Below are 12,816 nucleotides of genomic sequence, written 5' to 3'. Positions count from 1 at the left end.
ATGTTTAGGTACTTAAGGCTCTGTTTGGAGCTGGTAAATAATAGGTGGCAATATAAAACCAACATATTCTTCTTCACAAAGTGTGAAGGAGGCTCATCATCAAAATGCAAGTTACTAAAGATGACAATGGAACCAATAATACCCTGCCAGGTTCAAATTCGGATAGGGGAATTTGAATCAGGAAATCCTCACAGGACAAAAATGGGGGTAAGAAGAATATTCGCAGAGACACTAAGTTTGTTATGATATACAAAACTATATCACAATCTACTGAAAATAGTGTAAAAATTATTTGTATTATTAATATTTGGGAAGAATGCCAATTTTACACACCAAGTTGTAAGGAGGTGTCAAATTTACTTATTAAGTATCAAAATTTCATTTATATGTATGAACTTGTCAAAAAGTGTCAAATATATTTAAAATAACAGAAATGTTAAACGGTGTTAAAATTTTTGCCACATTTAATATCCACATATTTTTTATTTTTTTAAATTTACATTACTTTAATTATTTTTTATTCAAACAAAACATTAAAGTCTTTTCCTATTTATTTTCTCTTTCTTTACCCTCACAACTTACCATTTTCTTTAAATATTTCCCTCTTCATTTCTTCATCTATGAGTAATTTTATTATTAATTTTATTACCTTGATTCGACATTGTCCGCTAATGGCGACAATGATTTAGGGTTCGACTAATGAAGATTTTGGCCACAACGTCTATAATTTTAGGAATCGGCCAACAAAAACTTCCACCAACGATGATGACTATTTAAAGTTCAGTTAGGGAGTATTTGGAGGTTAGAAGAAGGTAAAAATCCAAAAGAACTTGAGTTAATCAAATAGAGAAAAATTAGAAAAAATGGAGAGTTGTGGAGGGACGAGAGAGAAAGTAAAAATAAGTTTTGTTTAAATGGAAAAATAATTAAAATAATGTAAATTTAAAAAAATAAAAAATATGTGAATATTACATGTGGCAAAAATTTTAACACCGTTTAACATTTCTGTTATTTTAAATATATTTGACACTTTTTGACAAGTTCATACATATAAATAAAATTTTGATACTTAATAAGTAAATTTGACATCTTCCTACAACTTGGTGTGTAAAATTGACATTCTTCCCATTAATATTTATATATACAGTATTTATTTATAAAGTTGGAGGGAGTATTTATTTATAAAGTTGGAGGGAGGTGTCAAATTTATTTACAAAGTTGTAAAATTCTATTTATGTATACAAACTTGTTAAAATGTGTCAAAATTATTTGACATAACAGAATGTTTCAAACGGAGTTAATTTTTTATCCACGTGGATATTTATTTTATATTTTGTTTTAACTTATTTTTTTTCATTTCAAACAGACTTTTTCTTTACATTTATTAAATAAATAAATAATAATTTCATTCTCTTTCCTCCTTCACCCGATTCATATTCTTTTCATTTAAATCTTAATCTCTAAAATCTCATCCACCATTTCTAAAACCCACTTTGTCTTCTCTCTCCGAATTTCACCCTATATTCTTCTCAATTGATGTCAAAGTAATATGTTATATATTCAATGTGAAACATCAAACTAGAAATCCTGGATTTCATTTGAATAATTTGCCTGCAACTAGGGATTAGAACAATAAGTTTTTGGCGGATGGTTAGAATTTTGAAAAATAAAATTGAGATTTTGATAAGTTAAATGTGATATGTCACTTGTTTGTCATTGTTTCTGATTGTTCTTCGTGAAGGAAAAACTAGTTCCAAGATCGCTTCAGCTAGGGTTTTTAAACTCATTTAGTTAGATCCTCAATCACAGAGTTCAATAGGAAATAAACAAGGTTTATTACAGATATTATATTGTTTGATCGAAACTGGTCCATTCGATGATCAGATCACGAAACAAGTCTGTATTATCAGGCCTAACAGTAATATCAAAGTCTATGAATGATCTAGTTAAAAAAGGAATAGCAAAAACAGCTTGGGACATCCTCTGGAGATTGAGATTCGATTTGTTGAGTTCTTGAATGTGAATAGATTGGTTGCGGAGGCTGTGAAAGAGAGAGGATGAAGATGATGGTGGGCTGCCTGCTAGTGAAGAGAGGGATGAAGATGATGGTAGGTAGAAGAAGGAAAATTTTAATTATTTAATTTTATATATTAAATAGAAAAAGAAGGTCTGTTTCAAATGTAAAAAATAGGTTAAAAAAATATAAAAAAATAAATATCCACGTGGATAAAAACTTAACGCCGTTTGAGACATTCTGTTATGTTAAATAATTTTGACACATTTTGACAAGTTTATATACATAAATAGAATTTTACAACTTTGTAAATAAATTTGTCACATTCCTCCAACTTTATAAATAAAATTGACATTTTTCCCTATTATTTATACATTTAATCAGGTATAACATAGTACCTACTAATATTAGTTAACAAATAATTTATAAGTTTTAAAAAAAATTAATATTCTTTTTCTATCTTTTATATCAATAAAATTTTAATTTCTTTATTATATTTTAAAATATAATAATAATAATAAATTATAAGAATATATTTATTTATAGTTAACTGTATATCACTTTTTTAATTTAAATAATAATAAATACGCATTTACATACTTTTTTTATTTTTTAAATTTATATATATATATATATATATATATATATATATATATATATATATATATATATATATATATATATATTAGAAAAATTATATTATTTTTTTAAGTATAAAATTTAAAAGTTATAATTTTACATAATTAAATATAATAATTAATAATTTTAATTAAAAATATAAAAATAATAATTTTACATAATTAATAATGTTAATTAAAAATATAAAATTATTAAAATTAATTTTAATTTCTTTATTATATTTTAAAATATAATAATAATAATAAACTATAACTAAATATTATTATTATTATTAATTAATACAACTTATACTATATAACTTTTTTTTAAAACTAATTATAATTATACATTTTAATTTCAAACATTATTTTATATTTATATAAGTTAAATTATATTTAAAATATGGTAAACCATATAACAATATAATTTATTTTTAAAATACATTTATACGCATAACTATATATTATATTTTTATTAATTTTAATATAATTAATAATACAAACTAATTATAAGATAAATATTAAAATAATAATTAATATAAATTTAAGGGTAAAATAGTCTTCTTACACTTCTTACTAATTTTTTATATCACCAACCACACATAATAATAATAATAATAAAACATTTATAATTTATACATATTTTATATTTCCAACCCAACACTGTGTTGATAATTTATACCATATAATTAATACATGGTACCATATAATGATTATCTATATAAAAATGTATTGTAACTACAATAGTTTATAAATGATATTTTATTTTACGTTAATAATATTCGACCTAATCCAACCACTACAGGTCAAATCGAATAAAATTGACAATTAGAATGAAATACCATTTGAAAGGATTATATTGTAGTGGACGAATACCAATCTCGTAAGTAGACGAATTTGTTCCAAGTAGGTGCAATGGTAAAGATATCTCCAAGTTGATCTTTGGTCATTACATGTTTGATCATCACTTCTTCATTATCCATCGTTTCACGAATGTAGTGATGCTTGAGGTTGATGTCCTTTGTTTGACTATGAAATACCGATTTTTTCGACATAGGAATTGCCAATTTGCTGTCGCAAAATAGAACCGTTGCCATGTCTTGTTTCTCCCCCATGTTTTCTAAAATCTTCCGTAATCAAACCACTTGTTTGTTCGCTTCATTTTCCGATATGTATTCGGCTTCGACGGAGGAATGAGCAACTCTCTCTTGCTTCTTCGACGCTCATGAAAAAAATACATGAACCGAGTGAAAAACAATACCCGAACGTACTTTTCATGTCATCCATGCTTCTAGCCCAATCGATGTCCCATAATCCAAACGACTCAACATCTTCACTATCATTTGTTTCAAATATGAGACCATATTCCATTGTCTTTTTTATGTATCGCAACAATCTCTTTGCAACTCAAAAATGATTTTGCTCGATCGGTGTTAAACCGAGATAATAATCACGTAGCAAACATGATATCGGGTCTCGTAGTGGTAAGGTATAACAAACTTCCAACCAAACTTCTATATTGTACCGAATCGACATCACTACTACCATAATTTTTCATCAACTTCTCATCTACTACCAACATAGTCATCACATGATTACATTTCTCCATTTTGAAAATTTGAATGAATACTTTGGACATACTTCTTTTGACAAATAAAAACACCTCCATCATTTTGATCAATCTCAATACCAAATAAGTAATGTAAGAAGCCCAAATCATTCATCTCATATTTTTCATCATATCAATTTTGAACTCATTGATCATTTTTTCATCATTTCCAGTAAAAATCAAGTCAACAACATAAAGAGAGACAATGAGCATATTGGATTCACCGTGCTTGATGTAAAGTGTCGGTTCGTTAGGACTCCTAAAAAATCATCTCTCGACAAAGTGCTCATCGATATTTCCATACCATGCACGAGGTGTTTGCTTCAATCCGTACAATGCTTTCTTCAACTTGTATATAAAAGGAATATTCTAAGAATATTCTTTTAAGTTTGGAAATGAGTTTTTGAGTTGGAGATGAATTAATGTTGATGTGATGTTTACGGCATTTTGAGTTTGAGAATGATTTTTTGGGTTGGAAATAGGGTTGTATTCGATTCGGTATTCGTATTTGAATTTTGATATTCGTATTCGTAATTTTGTGATTCGAATTCGAATAAAAATATTCGATTCGACTAATAAACGAATACGAATACAAAATCAAGATATTCGATTCGGTATTGGCTAATATTCGATTATATATATATATTATATATACCATTTTATTAATTTTAATTTTATATTCTAAAACCCTAGTACATATATATATTTCTTCGGTTGAAAACTTGAAACCCACATCTAGTCATTCTGTTGCTAATCACTCAAAACCTACCACCACCGCCTCCATCTCATCTCTTCTCTTCTCCAGTCGACATTACTTCGGTCGCCGTCGCCGCCTCCATGTAGTTCTCTTCTCCGCTCGTCGTCCTCTCCACTCGACACTACTCCAGTGATTTCTCCGGTGAGTTCTTTTCTTCTCCGGCCATGTATTTCTTGACCAGTTGTAACTCATATCTAATATGACTATTAAATATTGTATATCATTTAGAATATAGATATATTTTTTTAACATTTTAAGCTCTAATTACATATTTGTTATGAAAGGGGAAGAAAACTATGATCGAGATAAATGATGATGAATGTGATGGTGCCTTGTAAATTGAGAATGTGAATATTGATGGGGAGAAAGATAAGAAAGAAGGTAAAGATGATGAAGTTGAGGAAGAAGGTAAAAATGTGGAAGATGGTAAAGATGATGAAGTTGAGGAAGATAAGGGGCATTTTGAAAGGAAAAAGAGAAAGGAAGTTTCTAAAGCTCATACCGAATTCATTGAAGTGATCGGAAATGATGGAAATTTTAAGTACCAATGTATATATTGCAAAAGTCTTATTTTTAGGTCAACTACCGGTACAACAAGTCATCTTTGGAATCACTTGAAGATGTGCGTGCAAAAGAAAATGCACACTGAAAAACAAAAGACATTGCAATTTCAGCCTATTAATGTTATGTTACGCAGAAGTTTTAATTAATGTTTTGCATTGCATTGTATTGGGAGTTGAATATTGAAATCGTAATTTGAACATTATTATTTAATTTTTATTAGGTAATTTTATTGAATATTGTTATATATTATGTAAAAATATTAATTTTCAAATTTTCGAATAAATTGTATAAAATATGTTTTAAAAAAAATCGAATCGAATACTCGAATCGAATAATACGAATATCAATTTCAAATCGAATACGAATCACATTAATTATTCGAATTTTTTTTTAATACGAATACGAATATTCGAATAGTTTCACGAATACGAATCGAATACAGTAATATTCGCTTCGATTTGATTCGTTTACGACCCTAGTTAGGAATGATCTATATAATAATAAATAAATTATGATTCTATATCATATTGTGTTTATAGGTTGAGTCTCTCTTTATACAAGGTTTATAGTTTTTATTATTATCAAGTCTTTTCTACAAATTATAATTAATAAAAATTAGTGCTTCCAAAAAAGTATTAAAGTATTTTATAAAATGATACATATATATTATTTAAAAAATATAATTTTCAACTAATTTAGATGGTCTAAGTTATCGTTTTTTATTATCTAAATTATCGAGAGTTTCGTTCACAACTCGGTTCAATCTACTTCGCTAGCACCCTGTTTGACCCGTATTTGTTTAAAACCCAAAAGAAGTTGGACATGCTATCTTATTATCACTCCCACATTAAAAGAATCATTTAAATAACATTTTAAGATCCTATTAATCAACTATCTATTACTAGTTAAGTGAAAATATAATTTATTTAATATATTTTATTCAATAAATCTAGTAGCGTGGAAAAAGGGTTGATCCAAATTCATAAATCAATCATATGTCTAAACAATTGAATATGCCACCAAACTTCTTACAAGTCTTCTTGGCCTTAATTAGTCTTTAAAACATTAAGGCTAGTTTGTTTTTAAGTCTAATATCATCACGAAAAATACCTATGCAAGGTCTTGATCTCTTTGAGTTTTAAAATAACTCAAAAAAAATTAATTTTTCAATCAATCATTTCTCAACAATCACTTCACTTATTTTATTAACCAAAATACTAAAATCATTTTATTTTAAATTGTTATTTTTTTGTTTTATTTATATATATTAATACATTTTAAGTTTTTTTATTAAAAATAATCATCACCTCCTCAAAATCATTAACAATTATTTTTTTCTCCTTTTAGGTTTTTAAAAATAGGAATAATAGAGAGAGAGAATTTAAGGAGGGAATGAAAAAAAATTACTTGGCATCACCTTCATTTGAAAAATGGAAAAGTGGGAGAAAATAGAGAAATTATTTAATTTTTTCAGTCAATCAGATTATGTCATGTCATTCCCTCTTTTATTCCCTCACCCAAATTTCCTCCCTTAATCATTTCTCTTTTGAAAACTCCAATCCCACCTACTATGATGATTATTGTATTCTAAAGTTATAATTAAATACAACATTTTTCTCAATTCTTTTAACTTCTAATCGTAATAAATGAAATTATTAATCTAAAGTTTTTATATTAAATCTTTTTCTTCAAATTAATGTTATTTTTCATGTACTTATTTTATAAACACAAATTTAATAAAAATATATCAATAAACTGATTAAAATAAAAAAATTATTTGTCTTTAATTAGAAGAAAGGAAAGATAAAGACAAAGACGCGTAGACGTTGAGAAGTCAAGATTGGTTGGCAGATAAATAGATAAATTGATTTTCAATCATTCATTTATTTTTATTTTAACTTGTCTTCTTTTTCTAAATAAAAAACAAATTTAATTTGTTTGAAGTTTGTTACAAAATTCGAATATCCAGCTAAGCTCAACGTCAATACAAAAAAAAAAGCGCAAAAAAAAGAGAGTACAAAATGAAAACTTGGTTAATCATAATTTTTTAAAATAAAAATAAAAATATAGGAAGGGATTATCTCAAAACAAAATAATGAATCGCTTTTAAATTCCACAGCAATGATAAGGAGAATACGACTTTTTTTCACAAATAAAAATAATTCATGTTGGTTGGGTCATACACCACCATTCATGTCCATTCTTGATTTATTATCATTCAATTGATGAAAAAATAACATTGTTCATGACTTTTGACAACTCTCGTTACAAAAAAAACATTGACATTGACGAATCCTTTGCATTCTTGCCGTGAACACAACAACAAGGAGCAAAATGACAACGATAGCAGTTGAGGCGGCGGTGAAAATGCTGGTTACCTTTCTTGCAAATGAAACTCGATCAATGACAGGTGTTCGCCAGAGAGTGAGTAATTTGAAGGATGATTTGGAATACATGAATTCTTTCCTGCAGATTGCGGAATCAATGGATGAAAAGGACGTCGGGCTGAAGACATGGGTGAAGCAAGTCAGAGACGAGACGTGGCTTATGAGACTGAAGACGTCGTGGAAGAGTTCTTACTTCTTTTGACCCCCCCACCATCTCATCACTTCCTAAGAGCATGGCTCTTTCATCTGCAAGGTATGAGAATAAGGTACCTCTTATCTGATAAGATAAAATACATTAACTTGAAGATGAAAGGAATCAAAGAAAGAAGAGAGACCTTTTCTCTTCCGAGTACACATGTTGAATTAATTAGGAGGTATGAACCTTAGACTTGATGCTCTATTTGTTGATGACACTGCTCTTGTGGGAATTGATAATTCTAAGAGTCAGTTGATTTCATTGCTTAATGTGGAAGATAAGAATCTACTTATCGTCACCGTGGTAGGGATGGGTGGCGTAGGAAAGACCACTCTTGTGAGGAAAGTCTATGAGAGTCCCGCTAAGGGGCACTTTGATTGTCAAGCTTGGATTACTGTTTCTCAGTCATTTACTTGCTTGGAACTTCTTCGAGCTTCCTTGAAGAGCTTCATGGATAAAACTAAAGAAGTAGGAAATGAAGAGATAGACAAAATGGATGTGATTCAATTGATCGATGCATTGAAGAATTATCTGCATTATTGTACATTATTGTGTTTGATGATTGTGTACATTATTGTGTTTGATGATATTTGGAGCGTTGAGGCCTGGGATCAGGTTAGATTTGCATTTCCTTGCTTCTCGTGTGGGAGTAGGATCATCTTCACTACACGTAATGGAGAAATAGTCTCGTCAACTGAAATGACTAATCGCATGTTCAACCTCAATCCTTTGTCTAATGAAGAGTCTTGGACCCTTTTCTGCATGAAAGCTTTTCGAGGTGATAAATACAAAAGTGTTGTTGGAGAAATCGAATAATAGCACCTGTTTAGCAATTCAGAAATAAACAAGCTACAACAAGGCCTAACAATTCTTTTTCCCTTTTGTGTAATCAAATAGGCAGCCAAAACAATTGAGCATCAAACAATCAAAAACAGAGAGCAGGACACCAAGATTTTACGTGGAAAACCCAAATTAGGTAAAAACCACGGGACACTTCGGCCACTTAAATCATCCACTATATCAAATGGGTATACAATGTAGTTCAATACAAGCCTAGAGGTAATCTAACAAAAGTTATCAATTGACCTCATCCTAACTTGTCATTCACATACATTATCATCATCATTAAAGATGGCTAACCAAATGGAGAAGAGATAAAGGAAATCAGAAGAAGAACCTGCTGCTGCAATGGAGGAATTGCTGCTTCAATGGAGGAAGAACTGCTAGAAGAGAGAGAGAAAAACCAATCTCAAACTGTTGTGTTTTTTTTTCCTTAATTAAATATGCCCTAATGGGCTTTATTAATTTGTTAGGCCCAGCTGCCAAATGAGCTGACCTAACAAATCTCCCCCGTCAGCACAACTTCGCAGGCTCCAATAAACCCGCTCTCTCCCGACAATCTTCAAACTTGTCCTTAGGCAAGGATTTCGTAAACATATCAGCACCATTCTCACTTGTATGAATCTTCTCCAAGTTCAGCTCTTTTGCCTCAAGCACATCACGTATCCAATGATATCTCACGTCGATGTGTTTGAATCTCGAATGAAAAGCTGAATTCTTTGAGAGATGAATGGCACTTTGACTGTCGCAAAACAAAGTAAACTTCTCTTGCTTTTGGCCCAACTCTTGTAGGAACTTCTTCATCCATAACACCTCTTTACATGCCTCAGTAGCTGCAATATACTCAGCTTCTGTAGTAGACAAAGCAACACACTTTTGTAACCTTGACTGCCACGAAACAGCACCGCCTGCAAAGGTAACCAAAAAACCTGATACAGATTTTCTTGAATCAACATCACCCGCCATATCAGAATCTGTAAACCTTCCAAAATAGGAGTATCACTTCCGAAACATAAACGTGCTTTCGAAGAGCCTCGAAGATATCTGAGAATCCACTTAACAGCCAACCAATGTTCTTCTCCAGGGTTGGAGAGGTACCGACTAACAACACCAACTGCGTGTGCTATGTCCGGTCTTGTACATACCATGGCATACATAAGACTACCAACTGCAGAGGCATAAGGTACATTCTTCATTTCATCTTTCTCTTTCTCACTTGTAGGACATTGTTTAGAACTCAACTTGAAATGACCTGCAAGTGGAACTGAAACCGGTTTTGCATTTTTCATTGCAAACCTCTCAAGTACCTTCTCAATGTACTTCTCCTGTGATAGCCAAAGTGTTCTGTTCTTTCTGTCTCTTGTGATTTCCATGCCTAAGATCTGCTTCACTGAACCCAAATCCTTCATTGCAAAAGACTTGTTCAAATCCCTTTTGAGCTTCTCAATTTTCGCAATATCTTGCCCAACAATCAGCATATCATCAACATAGAGCAGAAGAATAACATAATCATCAACACCGTATCTCTTGATGAAAACACAATAATCAGAAGTAGTCTTACTGTACCCATTTGCTTCCATGAAAGAGTCAAATTTCCTGTACCATTGTCTAGGCGCTTGCTTGAGCCCATACAAGCTTTTCCTCAACCTGCAGACAAGATCTTCTTTACCTTTAACTTTGAAACCATCCGGTTGTTCCATATAGATCTCTTCCTCCAAGTCACCATGGAGAAATACAGTCTTCACATCCAGTTGTTCAATTTCCAAATCTTGACTAGCAGCCAATGCTAACACAACTCTGATGGATGACCTCTTCACAACCGGTGAGAAGATCTCTTCAAAATCAATTCCCTTTTTCTGTTCAAAGCCCTTCACAACCAGTCTTGCTTTGTATCGAGGTTGTGAGTTATTCTCTTGGTGCTTCAACTTGAATACCCACTTGTTCTTCAAAGTCTTCTTTCCTTTTGGAAGTTTCACCAAGTCATAAGTTTCGTTCTCTTGCAAGGAATTTATCTCTTCTTGCATTGCCACCGACCACTTGTTCTTGTTTTCATGAGACAATGCTTCTTGATAGGTTTCTGGTTCTCCCCCGTCAGTCAACATCACATACTCATTGGGAGGATACCTACTAGAAGGTTGTCTCTGCCTACTAGATCTTCTAATATGTTGATCATCAGGTGGCTCTAGAGAACTATCATCATCTTGTTCAGCTTCCTCAATTGGCTCAGCATCAACTAAAGGAGTCTCATCAACCTCAACTTGGGCATTCTCCACATCATTGGGCTGTGATTGTGGTGTACGAATCCTACCATTGTCAGACAATTCATTCTCTGTAGACTTCGGCTTTTCCTTTTTCTCAAAGTCTTCAATGGTCTGATCTTCAAAGAATACCACATCTCTACTTCTAATGAGTTTCTTGTTAACCGGATCCCAACATCGGTACCCAAATTCTCCGTGGCCATACCCAATAAAGATACACTGTCTCGTCTTGCTATCAAGCTTAGCTCTCTCGTCTCGAGGAACATGAACAAACACTTTACAACCAAAAACTCTCAAGTGATCATAAGAGACGTCTTTACCTCTCCAAACTCTTTCTGGAATGTCGCCATCTAAAGGAGTTGAGGGTGAAAGGTTTATCAGATCAACCGTTGTCTTCATTGCCTCTCCCCAAAAGGATTTTGGCAATTTAGAATGAGACAACATACACAAAATTCTCTCATTGATAGACCTGTTCATCCTCTCTGCAACTCCATTCTGTTGAGGTGTTTTTGGCACAGTCTTCAAAAGCTTGATCCCATGACTTTTACAGTATTCCACAAATGGTCCTCTGTATTCGCCACCATTGTCCGAACGAACACATTTCAACTTCTTCCCAGTTTCTCTCTCCACTTCAGCATGAAACAACTTGAAGTAATCCAATGCTTGATCCTTAGTCTTCAAACAATATGCCCACACCTTCCTTGAGCAATCATCGATAAAAGTGATGTAATAATGAGCACCACCTAAAGTTAAGGAATCCATAAAACATATGTCTGTGTGAACCATATCTAGGATATTGGGCTTCCTAGATGGAGAGAAACTTTTGAAGGAAACCCTATGTTGCTTACCAACTAAGCAATCTGTGCATGTCTTCAAATCTGTGGACTTTAAGCCCTGGAGATCGATTGTCTTGGAGAGAACTCGCATGCCATTCTGACTTAAGTGACCAAGTCTCTTATGCCAAAGCTGTGATGAACAATCATTAACTGCATTTGCTTCTCCACCATAAGACTTAGTCTCTGTCACATAAAGAGAACCGACCTTCTTTCCTTTAGCTATCACCAAAGACCCCTTAGTGAGTTTCAATTTTCCTTCACCAAAGTAACTATGATAGCCCTCATCATCAAGAATACCAGTAGAGATCAAATTCATCCGAATATCAGGAACATGTCGAACATTCTTCAAAAGTAGTTTGCATGAAGTGTTAGTATCCAAACAAACATCTCCTTTTCCAATAATCTTACACGTAACATGGTTTCCCAACGTCACTAAACCAAACTGTCCACTAGTGTAAGAAGCAAATATATCACAACGATTGGTGACATGATAAGAAGCACCTGAGTCTACCACCCATTGTGTATCTTGAGAAACAAGGTTGATACTATCATTGTCGTAAACAATATCGATGTCGTTACCACCCACATCTGCAACCTTACTACTTCCATCTTGCTTATTCTCCTTTTGTTCCCGTTTCAAAGATCTGCACTGATACTTCTTGTGTCTTGGCTTGCCACAATGATAACATGTAATCTCTTTTCTCGAGCTAGATGTTCCCCGTGACCTGTCTAAACTGC

This window comes from Impatiens glandulifera, chromosome 2 (genome assembly GCF_907164915.1).
Source record: "Impatiens glandulifera chromosome 2, dImpGla2.1, whole genome shotgun sequence".
Classification (NCBI taxonomy): Eukaryota; Viridiplantae; Streptophyta; class Magnoliopsida; order Ericales; family Balsaminaceae; genus Impatiens; species Impatiens glandulifera.
Note: the sequence above shows the minus strand (reverse complement) of the source record.